At 45.2% G+C, this 25,424-nt stretch overlaps 1 long non-coding RNA gene across 1 annotated transcript; it reads right to left on the bottom strand.

Annotated features, from left to right (window-relative positions):
• Nucleotides 1–4,356: 4,356 nt before the first annotated feature.
• On the bottom strand, nucleotides 4,357–25,106 carry LOC309657766. The gene is made up of 4 exons (XR_014261885.1): nucleotides 24,639–25,106; nucleotides 12,860–12,987; nucleotides 10,955–11,004; nucleotides 4,357–7,477 (listed from the first exon to the last, which is right to left on the bottom strand). It is a non-coding gene; the product is annotated as an uncharacterized lncRNA (long non-coding RNA).
• Nucleotides 25,107–25,424: the final 318 nt, after the last annotated feature.

The following is a 25,424-nucleotide window of genomic DNA, read 5'->3' as shown; positions in this document are numbered from 1 at the left end:
GCAGAGCCAGACCTGCGCGGGGCGAGGTGGATTTAGTCCCGTTAGAGTTAAGATGGTATCATTAGCTGCGCACAGCGTGACTTCCCACTAATCCTCTCTGCAACTTACAACAAGTTTAAATGTCCATGCATGATGTTATTAACTGGCTTTAGTAAGTGCTTAAGACCCAGATCTCTTTTTAAAGTAATCACTGAACAAGTTCTACTGTATCCACCCAACAAGGAGATTAATATTTCCAGCAAATCTGATAGGGGGAAGATGCTCTCAGAGTCCCTAATGGACAATGGGGGTAGAGGTGCAAGTTGATCTCGGGAAGGGCCCAGAGCGGTTTACGCTCACCGAACCCCTCTCCGGATTCACAAAACTTCTTCCCCCAAGATCTTTCCCGTGGGGGGCGGGTGAGGGTGTCTTTCCGTTAGCAGCTTTTCACTAGGCTAAAAATTGGGGGAGGGGGGAAACACAATATCTTTATCACTGATATTGATCACACCCAGGAAAAATGCCTGGGCAGAACTAGAGAAACAGTTTCAACAAGAAAAGCTCCTTAACCACAAGTTGCCTGAAGACGGATCCCTGGGAAGGCGGAGGCCTGCCTACAACCGACCCCCTGGCGTGACTAAACCCCGACGCCACCCCCATCCACAAGTCCAACTCCCGGGATTCCTAAGCAACCGCAGTCCAGAGCTGGCGCAGAGACAGGGCCGAGGTCGCTGGTGAGGGGCCGAAGGGCGGACAAATCAAAAAACACAGAACGGCCCTCGTAGACGCAACTCAGCAAGCCAGGCATTGGAACGCTGGCGGCCTCACTCTGGCAGTGGGGCGGGCGGCCGGCGGTCTCCAAGCCTTGGAGGGCGGGCACTGGAATTTGAGCTCGTGCGAACTTCGGAAGCCTCCTAGCCAGCCACCCGGGCCGCAGCGCGCCCCCAGCCGCCCCGCCGCGCGCCAGCCCTGAGCGCGCGCCAGACCCGGGAGCGCGCGCGCCGGCGCACCAGCTCGGGCAGCTCAGGCAGCCGGTCTCCCGGGAAACACCAATCAGACGCCCGCTTTCAGGAATGGGCTGCTCGCGGTCGCCGGGCGGCGTCGTGCTGCCCGGCGGCTGGCCGGCCGCCTTCGCCGCTGCCACTGACTAACCCAACCACTTTCACAGCCAGTCACAGAGTCGGCTGTCTCCTCTGTGCACCGCCCACGCCAAGCACCTTGCAAGGCGGCCGCTAAGCCTGGCTATTTTTAGATCTCAAGAATACGTAGTGCCAGAGCTCAGCTAAAACCCAAACAACCAAGCACAGTGATGTGCTTCTCTTTGAACAGATATGGCTCAGAACTCCATATTTCCCTGAATAAAGTCGATTATCTTCACTTTTTAAAGTCCTACCCCCTGTGGTCTGGCAGTTGGCTGCAAAGCAGAAAGCCACATGCTCCCACCTCAAAGATGGTCATCACCTTTCTAAGTGCACTAACTCTCGTGGCCCTGACTGAGGGCAAGCAGATATTCCTTAGCAATCATAACTATATACTTTTCATTTTCATTCACCATCTTTAGAATTAATTCCACAATAAAATCGAACAATTCCCAGAAGGGATGAAATGGGTTCTCAAAGCAGATGAGAACAGAGGTTTCTGCTGACTTCTGTACTAGGTTAACTTGTGCTAAGAAACCGATGAATACAAAACAGGATAACAAAGCCATCCATTAAAATCTGGAGACACCGAAGAACTACCTTACACGCCCCATCGCTGTACGACCTGTTTAACTGTCTCGAAGTACCAGTGTTAAAAACAATTGACCCAGTATTATAGATGTCTTTTTACTCATCAACTTCTAAAGGACACCTTGTCTCCTGTTGCCCGATTCACCACCTCCACCCCCAGCACCCATCCAAATGCAACATCATATTATGGTGTGTTTTACTCTAACTAATTAGGGAAAAGCTAGGTCATAGCAAGACAGAGTGGGGAAAGGTTATCAATATTCTTATCACAATGGCATTTCCAGATCTATAGAAAAAACTAGATATATAGTTATACACTCTCTTTAATACATTTATTTTCTAGCCACATTGGAAAATAAAACCTTTGGCTTCATCTCTCCATTTTTAAAAAGTCAAAATTCTTAACATACTAAACTGTCTTGGACTGTTTATATGTAGTCTATGAATAGGAAGAACGTTTATGAACTTGAAATGTACTTATCCTTATCTCTTACTATTTAAGTGGTTTCTTAATTTTCTTCAAAGATTACACAAAATCAAATTAGCATTTCACGTTTTTCAAAATAAGAAAATTATTTTAATTTTTAAAATAAACACAGAGCACAAGTAGAAGAAACTCAGTGTTTAAGAAGACTCAAAGAAAGGCCACTTGGAGAAAATAATTCATTTTGACTGTAAATAATGCATTTATCTCATTACTATGCACATTAATGGTAACTGCACTAGGGGGCTGATACTGGTAAATATATTCATTCATACCCTGCAAGGATATTGCAGAAGTCTTCCTATATATCTTATTTTACCTCTATCTAATTTCCATTCCTGTTGTTTTGGATTTTTCTGTATGACTGTTTTTATGTTATATCCTCTATAATTCTATTATTGAGTGACATTTCATTGTTAATTTTCTGGCATAAAGTAGGACAAGGAAAATAAGTTGGTTATATCTTTATATTTACTTTTACAGGTGTCATTTTATCGGCCTATTTCTAAGTATTTCATGAAAAGATTGTAGATGTCAAAACCTGCAGTTAATGTTCCTGCTTAGAAATACACAAAATAATACCTTTGACGTTGGCAACTCAGATGTATTATTCAGCAAAACAGCAATTACTCATTGTTTTGCACTTACATGTTAAGAACTATGCGACACTTGGTGACACAATAACAAAATTGCAAAGTCAATTATATTTAAAATAGACATCCTAATAAAACATACACAACCAACTCCTTTTACTCTTTTTGAACTGTTTTGTTTCCTTTTTCTGACTGTTTACAGTCAAATAGATTGTGTGAACCTTAAACCTAAGTATAACAACTGATTCACACACATCTTGAGAAAAGAAAAGTTAGAAAATGGGGAGGGGAAGTAATATAAAGGGAGGTGTATTCCTGAGGGCACCAGATTCCACCTAGGGAAGTGCCAGAATGTTGTATATTTTTGGAAATGTACATCTGTGATGTTCTTTTGCAATGTCAATCACAGTGACAAACTTTGAAAGAGCGATGTCTGCCAAAATTTAAAGCATAATTTAAGCTAGAGCCATACTAATAATTCTAAGTAGAACTAAAGCAGTAAAAGCCAAGGAGAATCTCTTTATATTTAAGAAGGCAAGGTTTCAGGTGGGACTAGATGCTTGTTTTATTCTATTTTAATTGCACAAGAAGCATTTTTGTAACTTGAACTTCTCAGTAATGCATTCCACTTCTCAACCCAGCCTACAGCCTAAATGGAAGTTCCCATCAGAAAATTAAAATGTTTGTCTGGATAAAATAACTTCTAAATGAACTCTCTATTTCTTTTCGTTTCTTTTTGTATTTTCTGCAATGTAGCCCCTCGCAATGATATTAGTTCTAGTGTGGGAAAATATTATAATTGAGATCTGGTAAGTTATTTGCAGACTTCAAGTTTTTCTTTACACTGTGCTGACATTTAGTACAGCCCTGGTGAGGAAAACAATACTACCATTCATAGCTCTAGACGTAGATTTCAATCGACTTAAGCGGGCACAATGAAACTTGGTCATTCACTGGTTACCCATATTGTGTTCTCAAATTTTCTCTCAGCAAAAAGTATAATGACTCAGTATTGTATGGTTGCATAGACAAGGGCTCGGAACAAGAGACACTAGTTTTGTCTGACGGTGTGAGAAAGTCGTGAAGGGATCTTTTCTTCCAGATGGTGTTAAATTCAGCTGCCTTTTTAACATTGGCCTTGCACAGCAATCTGCTGCTCCCCTTTCACAAAGACTGCGCTTGGTTCCCACTAGTTAACATGCATACTCACGCAAACTGCAACTTCGCTCCAACTGTTTTACAATGCAGTGGTATGCTAAATAAACTTGATCCGGTTTCTGCCAATGTTAAAACTAGCTTTCAAAGAACTACTTAACTGATATTTACACTTCTTTTGACTTAAATGTACATGCCTTTGGAATATTTCAGATTTCAAAGAAATATCACCTTATTATAAGGTCATTGTAGAGATTACCTTGGACACCCTTCAGACCCATGTTCAGATACAGTACCTCTCTTCAACACACACAAATAAAACAAAATGTCAGAAATTTGATGTGTAATAGAAAAAGAAAAATTGGGACATGTTGCAGCAAGAGCAGTGGAACGGCAAAAAATAAAATTAAAATAATAACATTGAAATGTATTTTTATTGATCGATAAGTCATGTAACATTAGTATGATACAAAGCAAGTTTGATATGACAATGGCAAACACATAATTATAATATTGTTTATTTTCCTTAGATGTTATATTTAACACATTTACATAAAAGACCAAGATGTAGGCAAAAGCTTCAGTAATTTGACTCCATTGAGTGCTTTTAGTAAACAATAGGTTTCCCCAGCAAACATCTTATTGCCTTAATTGAACCTCCTTGAGAAAGAAAACCACACACTTTGTAATGTAAATGTTAATTGTAGTAGACAATGGTTCTAGGTAAATAGCACCCCTGGACATGAAGTAAATGAAAGGAATACAGGCACTTAACAATGAAAGGTTGTTTGCACAAACAGTACTTCAAATGTAAATAAACAAGGGTCTTCTCAACGGTCACTACAGTAGTAAAACTTTGGCACGTGTTCAGCCGCCAAATTGAGAATTTACGTTAATAAAATCTCTCAGAGTTTCTATCTGAAACTAACAGTGGTTTTACAGGCTTCTCCAGTCTGCAGTCTTACAAGGAGCTGAAACTACAACGGAAAATGTAATGCTTTTGAAGAAAAACTATATGTTTGGGATTTGGGATTGTCAGGTCACATGGAAGATAACAGGTCATTTTGGACATTTTCTAATGCAATGTTTGTATTTATATTTAAATGCCTATACAAATGTTTGCTCGGTGACATGTGGAAAAATGTAAGGACTTCTATGAAAAGATTACAATGGGGACCTTTAAAATGCCAAAGTTTCTACTAAGCACAGTCATTTTTAGATTAAATTAAAATGACTGTTTAGAACACATCCAGCTGGTACTATACTAGAACAAACTTTTATCATATTATAATTAACACTTTTTAGGTTGATGATTTTATAATTTTACTTCCAGTGTGTGCCTACTAGCATAATTAGACCAAGTTCCTAGATATATCATGTTCAGAGGTAAACAGCCTGATGAAGTGATTATAATGTCTGTTATATAGAGACATATTTTTAAATATAACCCTCCCAAAACAAAAGCCAAAAGGTGGTCACAAGGCCACAAGTAGGGACTGAGAATTTGATGTGAGGGGCAGGCAGTAATGGGACATTTTGGGAACTTTTCTACTAGCTTTCCTTAAATATTGAAAATCTCAACCGAAGAAAAAAGCCAAACTTAATTATGGCCAGATTAAACAGCGGTTATAAAATAAACAGAAACATACAGTACACAGCAGCTACAGACCAGTTGGTACTGCCATTTGGGAGGCTGCGGATGGCTGTGGGTGGGAAATGCCTCTACTTTCTTAAGCGATGGAGATGAGTATGGTGTGTGTACTTGATGTTTTTTTCATACCCTCACCCCCCAACAGGGCTGTCTGTCATAGGCTGCCGGCCCCGCTTTACCACTTGCCCCCGAGCGTGGGAATCGGAGCGTCCTGCCGTTCACATCTCCTGCATTCCGTTTAGCGGAATCAATTAGGCAAGACAGACCCTCAGATTCCCCACCCCCTTTCCATTTTTGTCAGGTCTATATACGTCCTAATTATTTCAGTTTGGGATGCCAGAGCTGTTTCCTGGATAGACCTGATCATCCTTAAACAAAAAGAGACGAGGCGCACACGTGGGTTGTGGCGTAAATGTCACTTTCATTTCCAATGCTAGGCGCAGAGTAAGACAGAACATTTTTTTAACACTTTGACAAGAGGGGAGGCGATCTCGTCTCCATCATGTCTTTCTGCTTCAGTAGCTTCCTCAAGGAAACCCTCTTGGAACAGAGAAGCATCTGTCCTTGTATTTTGAATAGAAGAATAAAAATCAGCCTTTGCTTTTTTTTTTTTTTTGCATTTTCCTTCCTAGCTCTATGTCCTCAGTAGATACAGATTATTAACCTTCCAGTATAAACTTTTCTGAAAGTCTAATTTCATATAATTTGACATACAACCCAAATACATGCAGTTGCCAAGCATAATCTTCAAATTGTTCAGGGGAGGGGCCTCGTTAGGGAATAGCCTAAGTCTACGTATATGGAATCATATTCAAACGAGGTACCAGACATCTCTACAACAGCTCTCTAAGAAAAACAAAAACCCTCCATATATAAACTTTTACCTTAAAGTAGGACAAACTACATGTGCCTCTTTACTCATTAGCACTATACAATTCTTTGCAGCTATAACAACCTCACAAAATATCTGCACCTTAATGTTCTGGCATACGTGTGTCAATTTCCTCTAATCCCACCTTTCGTCATAAGGGAAAAACAAACACAGAAACAAAGTTAGATTCAATAAGTATTCCTGACCTTTCTGCTTTTTACTGTCTCTCGGTTGCAGTTCATTCTCACACGCTCCCCGGCGATCTTGAAGGAGTTTTTACTTTCGGTTATCTAGCTTTATGAAGACCAATACACTCATACAGCTAGATAACCAAAGATAACAACTCGCTTCCCTCACAGCCTCTGTCTTCTTCTGCCCAGACTCCAGATCCAGATCTTTCTGGCAGCACCGAAGAGTAAGTAGTCCTCCAGGATACTTTGCCGCGCAAAAGATTCCTCCTTGTATGTAAATATGACCTGGTTTCTGTCTGTGTGTGCGGCTAGACATCCAAACGAGAGCTGTTGCTTTCAAAGTTTATTCCGAACTTTTTTTTTTTTTTCCTTTCAGCAAGTAATCTCCGGCAGCGTTAGCCAACAATTCATCTATTAATATCAGAAAATAAAGCCAGCTATTAAGGTGCAGCAAGCGGTTAAAGAGCGAGCGGCAGCATCCGTCCCTTCACAGGCCTCTATTTGCATTGTAAATTGCTTCCTTCTCACGCAAGACTCTTTAGCCTCCCTCTATAGAGACGTATAAAGCCAACGGCAATTTCCAGCGCAGGTTAAGGAGGAAGGGGAAAAAAAAAATCCCATTCTATAGAAGAAGTGACAGCTGATTCAAGGATCTGCTCCGGATCCTTTTGGGTAAGGCACCATGAGCTTTTTACCAAGCGGTGGCAGCTTGATTGCACATATCTTGTGTGTGTGTGTTTTAGGGGGAAGATCCTCGATTTCACAGGGCTTCTAGGCTGGGGAGGAGAAGATGCCGTCTTGCTGGCGTGCTGCTGCCCCGGCTCTGAAAGAAGGAGAAAAGGGCCATCATTGGAGGGGCTTTTCACTGCCAAAATGTGGACCAGCCCGGCGAGGTCAAAGGTTCGAGACCGCGGGAGACCAAGGTAATGATGATGTCATGAGAAATCTCAAGTACACGGTTATTGATATGCATCAGTGATCATCCAACTGCCCCACGCCTGCTGCCCGAGCAGAGGTAGCGGCAGCAGCAACGGCAGCATTTCAACAGCCCTATTTTCTCAATCAACATCTCTTCCGCTAGCACTACCGCCTGCTCCTGGAAAAGCAACCCGCGCCCTTTTACCTCCTCGGTGCTAGTGCAGATCGCTCTAATATCCAAAGACTGGAAGAAATCTCTCTCTAAGGACAGATAAAAGCATTTCAGATCTGGGGAACGTCTTTACCTGCATTTCTCCTCTGGCAGATTGCATGGGCAGACAGATGGAAGGCACTTGGCGATTGCTTAAAGCAGGGCCTTGCTTTCTGGGGCTGGGAATCAGATCTGTATTACGCAGTGAGTCGATGTGTGATTACATTGACAATTTGCTCTGGTGGTGTGTTTTTAATGGCTTCACAGTTCAGTCATGTTTTGTATCTATGCACCGTGGCGATAGGGCAGCGTATTTTGTTCTGTAAGTTCAAAGTGAATGCTCTAAGCAAGCCGACTTCATCCTGGTTTTAAAAAAATAACTCTGTATACAGGGTGTGCCTTAGAATGTAGCACAGGTAAACACTGCAGCAATAGTTTCTAATGTTGTACACAACTCTGCTGTAATAAAAATGCTGAGGCTTTGTCTGTGGTTTCAAACATCAATTTTCATACAGAAGGGCAAAATGTACTAGTCTTCCTTATGAAATAATTTTAAAAAGGATTGTTACCTCGTTAAAAAGACAGATAAAATACCTGGATGTTTTAACTCTGCCCCTGCAGTCCCCTTCCCCACCCCCACCTTTCTTCTGTCTAGAGAGGAATGTTGTTTTATTAATTAATTAGCCTCATTCTTTTTCTTAGGACTTTTCAAAGCGTGAATATGACCACTTAAAGACCTCTTTTCTTCTTCTCCTTCGTAATGGGTAATCTATGTCTAATGCACCTATGACATGTACAATTCTAATAGTCAGATGTCCCTCAGCAGAACATCTGTCCACATAAAATGCATATTCACCATGGGTGAACTTTATGGACTGTTATGAGTTATGTTTGGTGGTGCTACCATTCTTTAAATATATGCTACAAGCAAATGTCATAAATCTTCATATTCATTTCACACATCACTAGTTTATCACAATACTCTCATTTTCATAGGTTGACTATTTCCCCCATCACTAAAACACTTTCATAATATACACTATTTCATTAATTCAGTAATTTATTCATTTAAGACATGAGTGTGAATATGGTTATCAAATTATAGAGTGCACATATGTAAATCCTATAGAAAAGACTGACAAGTAAAGAAAACAGAATTGCTAAGAAAAGCCCCCAATTAAGAGTTCAAACAACAATATTACACCAATTAAATATGTAACTTAGTAACACGGATGCCAACTTTTCCTTAGTTTTATAGCAATTTACTTTTTTGGTGAGCATTCTTGTCCTGATTATTTAGAAAAGACTAAGCTATGGAAATTGCTCATCTATTTTTCTTTTCAAATTTTGAAACAAGGAGTACAATCAGAAATGGCTGCATTGGGTTGTATAAAAAACATACATGCAAACTACAAACTAAATCAGAGAAACACACACCCATAGAGTTACTGTTCCTTCTTGAACTATGAGGCACAACATAAACTACTAGATAAAAATTGAACACATCACTGAGGCACATGCCATTTTTGACATTATGTAAAACCCTAATGAGCTTTGCTTCCTTGGAAGATTGAGAGTATTTTGGCCTTGCTTTCCAAGACCTAGAAGCAGAATCATTAGTGATTTGGCATGTACTACATAAAGGAAGCATATGATCAGATGAATTCAATTCCTTAAATCAAACCCTAAGAAATGTCAGATATTTTTAGAATATCTTTTTGCTTTATATATGTCTGCATGGGGGTTGGTGAAAGTAGAGAGATGTGAGGCAGGTATGTCTGTGTGTGTATCACCACCATATTTGTGTAAATTTGCAAATTAATGTGACTACATTTCCACATTTAACTATTAAATGCATTTTTAGAACCCAAGTAACTATCATGAAAGCCAAGACACTGAACATCTGAGACACTTCTACAATTAGAAGCTACAGAATATACTGTCTTAAAATACCATCTTCTGTGGCAATGCCACATAGTCATATCAGCTAACTCCAGGACTGGCCCCTTGCCTGTCACATATATTGTAGATTCATTATGAGAGTGCCAAAAAGTGAATTTATCCAATGTAATGATTATGGGCAGTCTGTTCATTAGCCATATATAGCCAATTAAATATTTTACCTCTCCATCATCTTTCAAGGTATGAAGAAATAAAAGATACATAGCAAGGTTTAACACTGAGTACCTGCGTATTCTGAATATTGCCAAGGTTTATCATATACATTTCAAGGACTGTATTATTATCTAGGATGTGAGACAAGTTGAAACAATTGTGCTACTCTAAAGGTTCTTAGCAATGCCTGCCATACATTGTTATGAGCAACTATTAACACCTACATGTTTTTATTTCAGTTATTTTTGCTTTCAAAAAGCTATTTCGCTGAGCTACAAAATACCCTTTTTGAAATCTGCATATTGAAGGATATACTGAATTCATATGGCTTGCCTACTCATTCTCTAATAAATTCCCATTAATGGCCAGTAGATTAGGACATGATTGTCATGCTTGTTTTCTAATCTTTTTATAGGTCTCCAGATAGCTGAAACATGAAACATCCTGGTTTTCTTGGAAATAAACAATCTCTGCTTAAGTTAAAAGTGAAAAGTTATGATTTTCCACATATTTAGATCAGAATTATGCTATTCCATAAATGCAAATACATCAGGTTTGCTACTAATATTTAGAACACCTCTCTGAATCCTGTTCAGACCTCTGCAGAGTATATAAAGAAATTGACCTATCAGCGAATTCCCTTTTTAATACTGAGTTTGTATGATTCTCAAGCATGTAAACCACACTCCACTAATACAGTCAAGACTACCATTTTCCACATAAAAGTCATTTAATTTATAGCGATTTGTATAGTTCAGGCAAGGTACTTGACTGGCTTATTTTCTAATAAAAGTGTCCTATTATTTCTTCTGTATCCTGAATTTCTTTTTTATAAGCAGTTAAGGTTATATTTGCATTATCCTTGATATATAATATACATAGGCTACCTATCGGGAGAAAACTGCACATACTGGAAACTTAGATTTTTCTGGAATTGTTTCTATTGCCTGAACTGGGAGATATGCAATACACTGCAGGTCTGTCACCCAGTAAATAATATTCTATTTTTATTTTGTACATCGCTTTAATTTTATCAAATGTAAATTTTTAAATTACCTTTGGTTGGTTGGATTGTCTATTCATTTTATGCTTCTTTGTAGTCTCATCTGAAAAATAGTCAAGAAAACAAATGATCACAGTTTTATATGTATATATACACACATACATATACTTATATATATAATCATGGCTTCATTTACAGTATTGCAATTACCAGGATTCCTTAAAATGCCAGGAGATTCCAGAAAACCCCAGTATAAGATATCCTGTGCTTCAGCACCCACAGAGTTAAATATGCTAATTTTCATTTAAATGGAGACATGCATGATAATGGGAATGCAAAATATGCAGAATCTGGAGGGGTTTGGGAAATTAATTTTTTTCTTTCTTCTTTTATTTTTAGCTTGGAAGAAAGAGGGACTCTTAAGAAACATTAGGGATTTGAACATTATAACCTGCCATACAAAAGAGGAGGGAGAGTTCTCCCATGTAAGAATCTCAAGACTGGAACAAAAGTCATATTTTTTAAACGTTTAAGGCACTGAATTTCCAGGCCTTTCAAACAATGGGAATCCCTGGATAAATATCTAATCCATTAGAAAGATGCAAATAGTTTACTGTAAGGCCACAGCACGGTGAGATGTGCATTCATATCTATGGCTCCTGATTGGCTATTTCCTCCAGTAAATCAATGAATAATGTAAAACCTGATTGCTGTAAAGTGGTGGATTTTTTTATTCCCTTCCCCCATCCTTCCTTGACTCAATATTCAAGAAGTCTTACACTCCCGAAAATAGGTGCGTTTCTTTTATGATTTTTTTTAATGCTTATTGTTATTTTGGAGTGGCCGGGGTGGGGCTACTGGTTTTGCAAAATGAAAGTCCTGCACTGGTTCAATTACGTTGACTACGGGAGCTCATTTCTCGAGACAGCGCCCGAACTACTGGTGCCAAGGTGGGGAAGGAGGGTGGCCGGCAGAGGTAGGCACCACGGTAGGGAGGAAACTGGATCCGACCCCGCCGCTCTAGGCCCAAGGCAGCCACAGCTCCCAAAGAGCCCCCGGCCGTGGCCGTGACTTGACAGAGCCTCCGGACTAACTTCTGATCAATTCCACTGCTGCCCTGACCCCTCGAGACAGTTCCCCATTCAAACACCGCGGGTACATTTGCAAGAGAAAACGTCGCAGACACTAATGCAAATACATTGCCTGGGTTCCCACAGCCCTGGGTTCCCTCAGACAATTCCAAGCCAAGGAAGGAAGGTCTTGCCTCCCTCAGCGGGGCCTGGGCTCCTAGCAAACCGCTATCGCTCAGATACCAGAAGAGTCAGAAGCTGAAACGCTCCAATAAGTAATCGCGATGGTTGCATCTTGATGAATCTGAACTTGGGATAACACTGTAAAGCGGCCTCTCGCATCCCTGAATCCAAAAGGCAAAGAGAAAAAGGAAGTGGAAATCCACCAGTTCTAGTTAGCTACTGTATACAAGTTTCCACCAGAATCCCATCAGACCCTCACTTCACTGCCAGGTAACTGCAACTTTGAGGTGGTTAAAAAGAATTGTTCAAAATGCGAATCCTGAATTCAGGAACGCAAAATACAATTGCACTTGGCTCTAGGTTTAAGAGGGAAAAGTCGCACTTTCAACAACACAAAATTACATACAAAATTCCCCTTTCCAACGCGAAAATTTCCTGGAATCGTTCTTCAATTGGGGGGTCAGGCCACTGGATAATTAACAGTCCTGGTTCAGACAACTCAGGAGATCAACAGGTTTAGCATCGAAACACACAATCAATTAGCTGAAGCAAAGCCCCGGACTGGCCCTCGGAGCGGCCCGCAGCGGGGCTCTGCGGGCACCGGCTCGCGGGCGAGGTGAGGAGCGCGGGCGCCGGGCCGCGGCAGGCACTGCTGGCCGCGCGCCGCCGGCTGAGTTGTCGCCTGCGGGCCGCCACGATACTCACTCGCTCTCGTCCCTGCGCCAGGCAGTGTTGCCCCCCAATCCAGCTGGGCAGGAATCGAGGCGACGGCCAGAAGACAAGATCCAGAATCACAGGGCAGCCGCAGTACATAAACAGCCTCCTTTCGGCGTCTCGAAAAAAGAAAAAAAAATTTTTCAGACCATCCCTCTCCTTCGCACATTTAAAACTGCCGCTCAATTCCACACGGTGATTCTTGCTTGATTGCGTCTAAAATAGTTTAAACGGATCTTCCCTTCTGGGGAGAGAGAGAAAGGCGCAAAAGACGAAGGAGGAAAAAAAGCCAACTTTTCCCCCCCACGCCAGGCACTTGCTCCCTGAGCCTCGGAGTGGAGAGTGAAGTGGTGTGTGCGAGGCTCGGCAAGTTTTTGGGGGGGCTGTCCAAGGTCTAGTCCAGCCCCCTCTGCCGAGGAGGACGTGCTCTGAAACTCAACCAATTTCCCCACTGCTTTTGTTACTGATGAACTGAAGCCCTATTGTTCATCCATTGCCACGGTCTTTTTCAGTCCCCACACTACGTTCTGCGTTGCCAGAGATAATGAATTTGCACCCAAACCTCTCATAGTCCCCTCCTGACAGACGGAACAAATTAGAAATGTCTCGTCTGAAGGAGGCAATGGCTACATTTTCCTATTGTAGGAAGCAAAGCACACATTTCTTTGGAAACTTCTTTTGCCTTTTCTGCCTTTTATTTCCTTCTCCCTCTTTTTCTTTTTTCCTCCAGTTTTTTTCTCTAGATTTCTTTAGACTCTTTTTTTTTTTTTTTAAAGAATAGCCCTGTCTTGTTTTCCCAATGCACGATTTTTATGTAACTTGTGGATCTTTTCTACCTTCCTTCTTTCCTCCCCTTCTTTCTTTTTAAAGGACTCCTTTGCAATTTTATTTACAAACTTGGAGAATGACCTTTTGACTTGCAGACTTTTTTTTTTTTTTTTTAAAGAAAGGTCTTTTGGTTCAAGTCCCCCTTCCTCACTCCTCCTCCTCTTTTTGTTGTGGTCCTTAAATGTGTTTGGCTAAAGACAGCAATACATTATAAGGATTTTTATTCTTTAAACTCCAGAGCTATTCAAAAGGTACGAGGGACGCTCCATAGGGATTAGCTATTTGAGGGGGAAGAAAAGCGTGTGTGTGTGTGTGTGTGTGTTCCACGGAAAGAGGCAGAGAGATGTGGGAAGGTGTGGGTGGGAGTGTGCAGGGAGAGAAGGGTGGGAGCCTTGAAGAGAAGGTGGGCTTCCTGGAACGCGAGCCGGGAGGCTGTCAGGGGTGTAGGCGCGAGGGGGAGGTGCGAGAATCCGTCTCGCCGAGGGCGGCTTGCACCCCTGGGCCTATTCGCGCGCCCCGGCCGGCCTCAGCCTGAGCGCGGGTGTCTGAGCGCGCGGGCGCCTGTTCCGAGCCTGCGCGCGTGCGACAGGGGGCGGGAGGGGGGCTGTAAAAATTCTGACGAGTGGCCCGTATGTAAATGCGGTCCGGGGGGAGCGGGGAGGAGGTAATGGGAGCCGCGGGCGCGCAGCCCCGCCGGCGGCCCCCAGCTTTCCCGCCAAGTGTAGCGGGAGGACAGACAGCCATGCGTGTCCTTGGCGGGAGGGCCCCCGCCCGCCGCGCGCGCCTGCCCCCGCGCACACGCACACACTCCCATCGCCTGCGTGGGGCCCGGTGGCCACGAGCATATCAGGAAAACAAAGCTAGGGCTGCGAGGTGGAACGAAGAAACGGCAGCCTTGGCGGCCAAGGGCAGGACTGGGAAGCCAACACCGCGGCCTCCGGCGCCCCTTCCTCGCCAGCCCGTAGCCCGGCCCTCCGCCCCCGTCTCTGCACGGCCCTGGCCCAGAAAAGGCCGAGGGCCGTTTCTTAGCTGCCTAGGAGAGGGTGGCGAGCAGAGGCAAGGGCGGATGTGCGCAGGGAGATGCCAGCGAACCCCGCCGGGTGCGCGGGCACGCACACACGGGCGCGCGGGGCAGGGGTGGGGAGTCTGAAGGCCTCCCTGCCGCGTAGCCAAGAGCCACTACCTCCTCGAAGAGGCTGCCGAGCTCCAAGTGAAAAGTACACCAGGCTAAATCCGGCAAGACAGCGCCCAGGCCTGCGGCCACCGAATCGCTCGCACCTCAAGCCCCCCTCCCCAGACAATGTAATCGAAAGGGCCTGGCTGTGCAGAGACAGCCTTCTCTGACCCCCTCCCCCTTCAAATGGGTGTAATTCGAACTCCAGCCCAGGATCTCTGGCCTAGATGGCCCTGGAGATAAGTCCCAGAGGTGGCCGTGGAGAGACACTGATCTCTCGCTCGTCTCGCTCACAGCGCCTGCCTCGGTGCTCACCAGCCCAAGCACCTCCCCAACACACACACGACACTCCCATCACATTGAAACTCACGCTCAAGGCATGTCTGTTAATGAAGCCGACGCGCTTAATGAGTGCACAGGTAAATAGGTACCGAAACGAGAAGCCCCCACCACTCGACTGGGCGATTTACCTCTCCCTACTGGAAACACGTGTAGCTTATCGTGTTTTAGGAGTGATTTGCTCTTGTCTGAGGTCTCCCCCTCCTCTTCTTGTGGAGAGAAGCCAAAAAAAAAAAAAAAAATCGTGTTCCATTGTCAGAGTCTTCTTTCTGATAAGCTACCCGAGCATTGGTCTAAAGCATTTGGGGAGCTGATTGATTTGGTTTGTTATCTGTTGTTTTTGGTTTGTTGTTTTGGGGTGTGTTGTTTTTCTGAGGGAAGCAAGAGAACATGTGTTTGGTGGGGCTGGAGGTGCAGGACAGGAGCCTGCGGTGCGGCCTGAAGGCTGGAGAGGCTGGAAGCCGAGCAGTGGAGAAAGAAGGCGGCGGTTCGTCCTCCCCCGGGGTCGACACACGGGTTCCCTTGGCCCCCTCGGGTCTTGGATCTGCCACCGCCGTTGCCGCCGCCCGAACGAGCGGACTCCGTCGGCTGCCGCTCCGTGTTTTCTCCCATCCCGGCTTCACGTTCAAGGTTTAGCTGCGAGGTCACGTCCATTGACGTCAGCTCCCTGTCTCCCTCTACGTCCGGCTACATTTACATACATCAAGGAAATTAGGGCATTAAAAAAATATGCAAATTCTGCGCGAAGAGGAGCCTGTGCATTCCTGGCGCGATCGCCTTTTATTGAAGCTTTTAATTAAAGGGGCCAGTTGGCGAGCCCCTGAAACAACCGCCAAAACCCCCAAAAGAGAAAAATAAACGCTGTAGCCTTCGGGAACGGTTGTTTCGGCTCCTGTTCTGTGGGCGGTTGAGGACCGCCGGCTGCCCGGCTCGGAGAAGAACAGGTTAGAGGAGGCAGCTCCAGCCCATGCATAATCAGGGCTCCGCGGCGCCTCCATTCTTTCCTCCTCCTCCTCCTCCTCCTCTCCTCCTCCTCCACCTCTCCTCCTCCTCCTCCTGCTCCCGCTCCTGTTGGTTCCAGCGTGTATTATTTTTAATACTGATGCATATGTAAAAGGTATATTTGCATTTTTTAATTCGCGAAAAGTTCAGGTTTATCGTTTTATTGATTCTCTCCCCCACTTTTTTTTTTTTTTTTTGCTATCTTATTATGTCTCTCTGTCTTTCTTGTCCCTTTCTGTCTGTCTTTATTTTTTGGCAAGTGTCTGCTGCTGTCTCTTGCTAGATAATATGCACAGTTGCCTCCCTGCTTCTGTTTATTGAAGGCTCCAAATATGCACATCTGTCATGTATGTAATGCCAGCTGTATAACCTCCTGGTTTGGTCATAAAAGAAAAGACACATTTTTTTTTTTTTCTTTCCTGACATACCCCCCTTGATCGGCTGTGATGCCCATCGCTCAAGGCTCAAAGTTTGATTGTCTAATTAACTTCATATTAGCAAAACAGTTTGGGCCAGTGCATTTGAGATAATGTATGTATAAAAGAAAGTGACCCCAAAGATTTCTAAAGAATTTTTGTGCTGATTAACTGAGAGGTGCAGCATTCACCACCCTATTGCTTTCTAGCATTTCTTATTGCAAAAAAAAAAAAAAAAAAAATCTATTTTAAAATGTGTAGAAACAGCAACGGACAGCCTTCTGCAAGGAAGACATTTTCAACCATGTTGTATGTTGTACCTTATCTGCTTCATTCAAAATTTACTGAATTTCATTTTTATCTTAATATGACTGGAAACAAGGCATATTATCTTGATTCAAAAGCATCCTTAGTTCCTGACTTTGGAATTCAAACAAATAAACAAAACAGTTTACTATATTAAGCCAGTTGATTTGCCCTAAAATACACAGGCCTTGAGTTAGATTTCAAGCAATGGAAATCTTATTTATAGGGTCGAATTTTTCTTTCTGGCAAAATGTCTATTCAGCACAATGGCTTCTGAAAAATATATATGTATAAAGTCCACTTTAAAAATTTCCCCAAAGCTATCATTTTAAGAAGACCGAATCCATAACTGCACAGCCACAAAGAACAGCAAAAGGCACACATGCAGCTTATTCAATTAAACAAATCCGAGTACATGCACAGGTAATTAGTTCTCTTATGAATGACTTACCTGCACAGATACTCAGGGCAAGACTCACCCTCCCCAATGGCTTTCATGTATAATTATTCACATGTATTTCCCCCCATTTTAAACCTACAGCTCTATGCCATCTTTCATGCTGGACTATCCAGCATCCATTTTTAGCACCCTTAATTCTTATGGCATTTCCAGCCTTACCCCTGGCTGTAGTTTTTCCAAGCCTACACCAAAGTGCTCATATGATATGTTATCCAATAAAAAGTGGTCAGATGGCTACACGTAAAACATTTAAAAATGGAGATGCACTTATCCTTTAGGTTTGTCCCTACTTTGCCATATATAGCAAGATTACATTTCCTAAAGTACATTTGCAGCACATTTTATGAATAGTTGCAGGATTCCACAACCGGTTGCAGAATTGCCAGTTTCTGGGGGGCACGCGGCTGAGTGAAACAATTCAGCAGGTTAAATGTCTCTTCGAGTTTGGCTGCAATCCAATCGTGCGTGGCAGTTTGTTCCTACCTGGACTCTGGCACATACCTGCCCGCCTGTATGCAGGAATCAGGACAAACACACTAGCCACGTTGCAGGGCATACAGTGGCGGTGCATATATTTAGATGGTAGTAGCAAGGAATGTGTTCTTGTAGTGATGTCTGTGCATGCATCTGTGTACAGACGCGTGTGTGTGTGTGTGCGCGCGCGCGTGCTCGCTCTGTGTGACAAGGGACACAGAGAGGTACACCTCTTATCTCTGATCTCTCTGTAATCTCCTTTTCTGTTTCTAATCTCCCTTATTGGCGCATGGTAGTAACCTGAAGCCTCTGAACCGACACCGTCACTGCCGTGTGCGCGCTGTAGCTTACCCCAGGGGCCTGCGGCTCGATGGCTCGCTGGTTCGGTGGATGTTGTGGTGGAGGGTGGGTAGCGCCGCTGCCGCTGCCACCGCGGGTCCGGGTGCTCTGTCCCAGCCCGGCAGCCAAGCGCGCGGTGCCGGAGCCCCCTCCCACCCCGCCCTCACCCCCATCCTCCCCTCCCCTCTGCGCCTCCTCTCCTCCCCGCCCCCCCGCCCGCCACGCATTACCATATGGAGGCCGAGTCCCTGCGAATCACAGCAGCAGCGGGCGGTATTTGAATAAGGCCCGCAACCCGCACAGACCCCTACTCTCCCGCAGGCAGCGTGCCCAGCACCAAGGGCCAACACTCCGGCCGGTAACCTGTCAGCGGCTGACACCTCCCCAAAGTGCCCTGGGAGCGCGGGAGGGAAGGTGTTGGGCCTCCCACTTGCTACTTTTATGTTAACTTGGCTGATAGGATCTGACAATAAATAGGGGAGGGGGAAACAGAGAGAGATATACACGGAGAGATGGGGGGGCGGAGGGGAAGGGGAGAAGGGAGAGGAAAGAGGAGAGGCGTTTGAAGGGGGGAAGGGGGAGAGACAGGAGCTGAGGAAAGGGGCAAAATCGGGGAGAGGAGCCCAAAGAGTTGAGTGAAAGAGGGAGCAAAATGGGGGGGGGAGGGAGTGGAGAAACGATGGGAGGGGGAGAGTTGCCCAAATATCTGAATTTGGACTCTCCAAGCTAAAAATACCACCTCACTGAACTTCACAACCTCCAATTAGACACGTGTTTCTCCCCTCCTCCCACGTCACCGAATGATTAATTTGCCATCTCAATCAGAAATAATTATTTAGAATTGTATAACAGATATAGGACCTAACGAAAGGAGCCAATTTTGGGAAACAGCGAAAGACATGACATTTAAAGATGATGTTGGCCACCTCACATTAAAAATTTAAGGCTTGCCTTGAAGACTCAGACACTTGCCCAGCCTTGTCTTCTGAGATAGCGAGACCGAGGCCCACAGTCAGAAACAAGAGGTTTTCCGAAATATTTTGGACTTTAAGTAAGAATTTTTCTTTCTTCCTCTTTGGCATTTGATTGTTACATTTTTCTTCTACACGAACTGATTACGTTTACCAAAAGAAAATGTAGATAAAGTGTGGGTCTTTTAAAATTTTTACTGCAAAGTATCCCCACATCTTAACTGAGGATATGATTTTAAACGTTGGTTTAAATACATAGCCAGTTCCATTTTGCATACTAATTCTTTCAATAACTTGAGATTCCGAACTTAGCGTTTTCAATACGGTCCCCCCCCCCCAACTCCCTATCTTCAAATCGGAGCAGGGATTTCCCAGTACAAAATAATCGGAATCATAATAAAATCTCCAGTCACCTAGAGGATGTACCCATTGTAAATATCCTCTCGGTATTCAGAAGCCAAACTCCCCTCCTTTTGAGACACACAAAAAGAACGCTTCTGATTAATAATCTCTCACGCGGCACACCGAGGCTGAAGGCAGGGAGCCGCAGGACGCCAAAGAAGGGGGCAGAACTCTCAATACCTAGAATTTCAATACAGATTCCGAAGACGTGCTAACTGCTAGGTTTCCGAAGGGAAATAATACTTGGCAAGCAGTGCTTTCGGTGAAGACAACCGCCTCCAAATACTGACTCCTTCCTGGGTCGGGGGAGGGGGGCGGTCGCGGTCACCCGGCATTTCTGCGTACAGACGTGCGTACAACATGGTATGTAGCTCATGCATGTGGCCAGGCCCAGGTTTCTTTCTTTTCTTTCTCTTCTTCCTTTTTTTTTCTTTCTTTCTATCTTTTCTTTTTTCTTTCTTTCTTTTTTTTTTTTTAAGGCAAGAAATCGAAACCAATCCACTGTTTCTGTGGCTAGCTCCCACGAAGCTGGGATTTCAACCTCTTGTTTATTTTTAAAGCCAGTGTGGCGCCCCGGTTGAATGTCCGGCTCGGGATTTTACCAGGATGGCCCCAGTGCCCAGTCGCTGCCCACAGCACGTGAAAAGAAGAGAAAGGAGGGAGAGTTGGTGGCTTCGAGCCGCTTCCGTCGGGGCCCCGCGTTTCGCCCCAACAAACTCCTCTTCCTTCTCTCCCCGAAGGCGCTCTCTTAGGCCGGCCAGTGTCGCTGCGGTCTTGGCCAGGTGAGCGAGGGGACGGTCCCCAGGGGCAGCGGCCCTCTCTCGGGAGCTCTGGTGGGTCTGTGAACCCGCCGGGCGCGGAAGGCTGAGTGGCTCGGGGGTCCAGCGTTGGGCTCCCGGCTCCGGCCAGCAGGGGAACAGCGACACCTACTGGCCGCGCGGGCACCGAGTCGGGGCCGTCGGGGCGGCCCTGGGCTGGGGGTACCCGGCTGCTTGGACTCTGGAGGCCGCAGGAATCTGCGCCCAAGGCTCGGCCCCGCCCTCTAGGCCTCGCTTACCCCGGGAAAGGCAAAGCCTCCCCTTCTAGAGACCCCTAGGGGGACTGCAGGACGGGCCTGCACACTCGCGTGGGCACACACGCCCTCCAGCCCGAGGCTCTTTCTTCTGGGGAACCGAGGGACCCGCAGACACAGTTGGCCACCGTCTCCCGATCGTAGGAGAGACCCAGCCAGAGGTTGGAGCCCTGACCTCTCCGGGTTCATGACCCAGGCCTCTTCTCCACCACCCCCATTTCAGTGCTGACTAAAGACGGTATCTTTACAAATTAGGAACCGAGGAGAGTTCATTATCCTCCCTTAAGAAGGGAAATGTACGAGTCAAGGACACAACACAACGCAGTGGCTGGCGCCAAGCGGCCGGCCGAGCCCTCCTGCTAGCTGGCCTCGGGCACGTTGAGCGCACCCTCACCGCCGCCGGCGATTGAGATTTGGTAGCTTTTCTTTCAGAATTATGATCTTCTTAGTTACACAGGAAGTAAAGGCAAATTTGGGGTGATAGTGATATTTTGAGACCTAAGGGCAGGTGACTAGATAGATAGATAGATAGATAGATAGATAGATAGATAGATAGATAGATAGATGATAGATAAGGGGAGAGAGAGAGAGATCCTGCTAAATGTAAATGTGAATGTTTCGATTGTTAGCTTCGGTTGGGAAGGGTGGGAGAGAGTGCCAAGGGAAGGCGAGGCCCGAGGAAAACCTAGCAAGGATGGGGATGAAAAGAAACCATATCGTGTATTCCAGATTTCCTTTCTCTGCTCAGTCTTTTCTATCAAGGAAATAACTATTTCCTATGCAAAGGAGAAGTAGGTGGTCCCACACTGTGTGGAGGAGGGAGGGCTCTTCTTCCCCAGATGCCTCCATTTCCAGTGCTGGGTTCTGAGGCTCACCTGAGCCTGAGAAACCTGAGTGTGATTCAGTTGTTAACCTGCTTAAACATTAAAATATATTCCTTCTCCTAGAAAGACTGGGTTATTTGAACTAATTTGAATCCTTGAGATTTTCCATTTAAAATACTACTCATTTAAAATTCCAGAATTAAAAAAAAAAACAAAAACACTTTTCATTTAAAGTTTGAGTTCATCTTGGAAGTTATTTTCCATAGCTTTAGATACTGGTTGGAACTAGGGTCTATAAAGTGTTTTGAGGAAAAGGGGAGGAAGGTCTTGTTAGGGCTAAATTTTTGTCTGCATTCTCTACAATTACAAAATTTTGCTAATTCTGTTTTGTTTAAATAAAATTGGAATCCCTTAGGGACCCTAAAGTCAAGAGTTTTAGATCAAGATTTCTGCTTTAAAAAAAAATCTCTAAAATGCTTATGAAGGCTGCTCTTCAACTCAGTTTTGCAAGTATTTTTTCTTTTTTATAAAATTTTTCTTCAAGTGTATCTGAATGTGTTCTGATAATGTATGAATTCACATCCCAGAGCAGGCCCTTAGCAGTATGTATGATGTACGAATAAATCCATGTTACTAATAATGAATAAAACAGAGCTATATTCTAATGACATCTCTGTCAATGAATCCTGTACCCCACTGAATATCAAAGTCAGCTTTTTCCTGGTACAATGGAAATCTTCATAGAACAGAAAATGATTACAGAAAAATTAAATGACATTGGGCACACAACAAGCAAGTGTTAATCAAACCCAGTTCAGAGGTGTCTTTGGGTATTGAAAGCACCTTGAAAAATGGAGGGGTTGAAATCTTTTCCTTTCTTAAGAAGCATTAAGTTTCTAGAATGTAGTTTTATTTGTGACTTGAAGATCTTATCTAGAATGGGTTCTTATTGTTGATATTCTTTGATATTCTTTGGTTTTATTTACTCTAAATATTGTTGATTTAACATTAAAGAAAATATAATTTAAGTGTCAAAATAGTGGAATTTCTCTATATACCTAATCACCCCCAAAGCATAAGCATGTTAAACCCTAATTAAAGGACTATTTGTTTATTTTGAACAGAAAATTAGGCCAGTGAAATTGTTTCTATTTACAAGAAATACGAATGTATGCATATTATTATATTACATGTAACATTTTATATACAATGGATATATATAAAAATATATAAACCATGGATATCCATGAATGTTACAGTGGATTGTTACAATGTGTGTGTGAAGTAAGGGTGGAGACAAGCCTTCCCATTCTGTTTAGGTCTTCTTTAATATATTTCTCTTTAAATTCCTCTTATTTAGCAAGTAAATTAAGGAATAAAGACAGGCTAAACTGTCATTAGACTGTGTATATGTTCCTTTGTCACACCTGCCCTCCCTCTGGGCTCACCTTGGAGGGTGTGTGTGTGTGTGTGTGTGTGTACTTCCTTTCCTGCTTGTTGAGAAGCATGAAGGAAGGAAGGGATACAAGGATGGGATTATTGATCAGAAAGGCACATCATTGAATGTAAAATGAGGAGGAAATATTTGAAACCCTGCTAGATCCCAGCTAGATGGTTATCTGGGGTGGGGGGACTTGTGTGTGGTAGCTGGCAGGCTGATCGCATAAATCACTTGGGGAGCGGGGAGAGGCTCCCAGCGCCTGGAGTGGCCTCCCTTTCAGCTGTGGTGAAACACGCAGGGGCTCAATGACGTTTGGCTTCAGGGAGTAGAGCTCCAAGGACACATGTGTGCATCTGGTTGGAGACAGGTGTGTGTGCGTACGTCTGTGTGAGTGTGTGCGTGCATGCGTGTAGTGAGGAGTAGATACTTCATCAAAAATTCATTGAAAAAATATTGACCCTAAAATTCTGCCATATCATCAATTGGAGTCAGGCACCAAGGTCACCAACATGTCCAGGTTCACTCATGGACCGCGGAACATTATTGCTTTTGATGGTACGAATATGGCTTCTTTCATGTCTTTGGTTCTCTATGGTACTTCCTTAGAGTGGGGCGAGGCTCTAGCCTCCCCCTCCTCTCTTTTTGATCCCCGCAAACAAAACCATTCTACCACTAGAGCCGTCTGCCGCAGGTGTAATGGATGGCAGGGGGCCGACCTAACCACACTTCAGTCTCTTCTAGGTCGTCCCCGCTCTGCACCAAACAAATGAGTCCTGTTTCGCCACTAGGGTGCCGAGGTGGATGGTGGATGCCGGCCCCCGCCCCTGGCAGCATTCAGCGCTTAGAAACCAGAGCCAGCTAACAACACACGAAACACACAGGCACAGAGAAAACGCCGAGCCAACGCGCGCTCCCTCTGCCCCCTCCCTCTGCTCTCTGTACACATGGAGGACACGTACACAGCCTTTACACATTTAAAAGCCCTCGCGACTTCCTCTGAATTCTTGGTTACTTATGACGGCCTTTCCCACTGCACATTGCCCCTGGTGTGTGTGTGTGTGTGTGTGTGTGTGCGCGCGCGCGCGCACGCGAATGTGCGTGTGTGTTTAAAACGCTTATTGGTAGGTCATCAGCAGCTGATCAGACATAGTAATCCAATAATCTTTTTGAATGCATACAATTTTTCGTTCAAGGTAATTTTTTAAAAAGAGAAAAAAGGAAATCTGTCGATTTCCTGTGCAAGTCTTGGGTTCCCAGTTTAGGTTCCGGGGAACCGCAGAGCTGCGCAGCACCCGCCTTGCCAAACTTTCCCTTTCCAAGATTTGAGCGAGGCGCAAATTACCACTTCATGACAGAGCAGGGGCTGACTTGCACGCTAGTGTGTGAAAGAGGGGAGCTTGGGGACGCTCAGCATAGGGAGAGAAATCGAGTAGCGGGAACCCCCTGTCCTGTAGTAGCTTGGAACCCTGGCGGGACTCACAGGGTGCCCCAGGACAGGAGCCGGAAGTCCAACCTTCCCAGGCGCAAAGCACCCTTTTGACCCCGGCCCTCTGATCGGATCCCTGCCGGCCGCACCTCACCCCGCCCGCCTGCTCGCACCCTACCCCCATTTTATCCTCATTTGAGTAGCCCCAGGTAACGATGCCCATCTCCCGGGTCTGGGCTATGGCCGGAGGCTGGACCGCGCCAGGAATCGAACTCCGCTGTCCCCAGAGTACTTACCTCGAGTAAGGCCCTGGCAAATGGTGGCCCTGAAGCGTCAAGTTTCCTCTCCCAGCCGTTGTGCCAGATTCTCCTTCTGCCTGCTGCTCCTCTCGGCGGACTCTCTCTCTCTCTCTCTCCCTCTCCCCCTCTCCCTCTCCCTCTTCCTCTCCCTCTCCCTCTCTCTCCCCTCTGTCACACACGAGGATTACTTGTGACTTTTAGAGGCAAAAGCTTGCTTATTCAGAGACGCGAGGGAGGGGAGACGGAAGGGAGGCGGGAGGGAGGAGAGAGAGGGGGAGACAGAAGTAGAAGGGGGATGGAGGATGTAGAGGAGGTGGAGAATCAGAGGTAGTGAAGGCGTAGGTAGAGGAGGAGGAGGGAGGGGAGGGGTAGGGTGGAGTAACCGAAGACGGGCTGGGATGGGACGGCGAGGAATACATTGCTCCCCACCCAGCTGCAGTGCGACGCCCCCAGCGTCCCGGGGGAGCAGGTGCGTCAGATCGAGGCTGGCTTAGGCGGGGCAGTACAAAAGCGCCGCGGGACCCCCTTCGCGGGCTTCTATCCCGCCAGAGCGAGCGCCGAAGGCCGCTCCACGCTCGAGCTCGGACCGCGGAGGGCTCTCCTCCGCCCTGACGGGGGTGGCTGTCTAGGGGCTCCAAGCTCCACGGAACTTAGATTTCATTCCTAGGCTCCTGGCCACCCTTGCCCGCGTCTCAGACAAGAGCTGAAAGTCCGCGCAGCCCTCGTGCGTCCTCGCCCTAACTGCCGGCGCCCACCTTAGCCACAGCCCCTGGGCCGGGCGCC

The sequence above is a fragment of the Balaenoptera physalus genome, assembly GCF_965194825.1.
Source record: "Balaenoptera physalus genome assembly, chromosome: 3".
Classification (NCBI taxonomy): Eukaryota; Metazoa; Chordata; class Mammalia; order Artiodactyla; family Balaenopteridae; genus Balaenoptera; species Balaenoptera physalus.
Note: the sequence above shows the minus strand (reverse complement) of the source record. Positions and strands in the feature narration are given on the sequence as shown.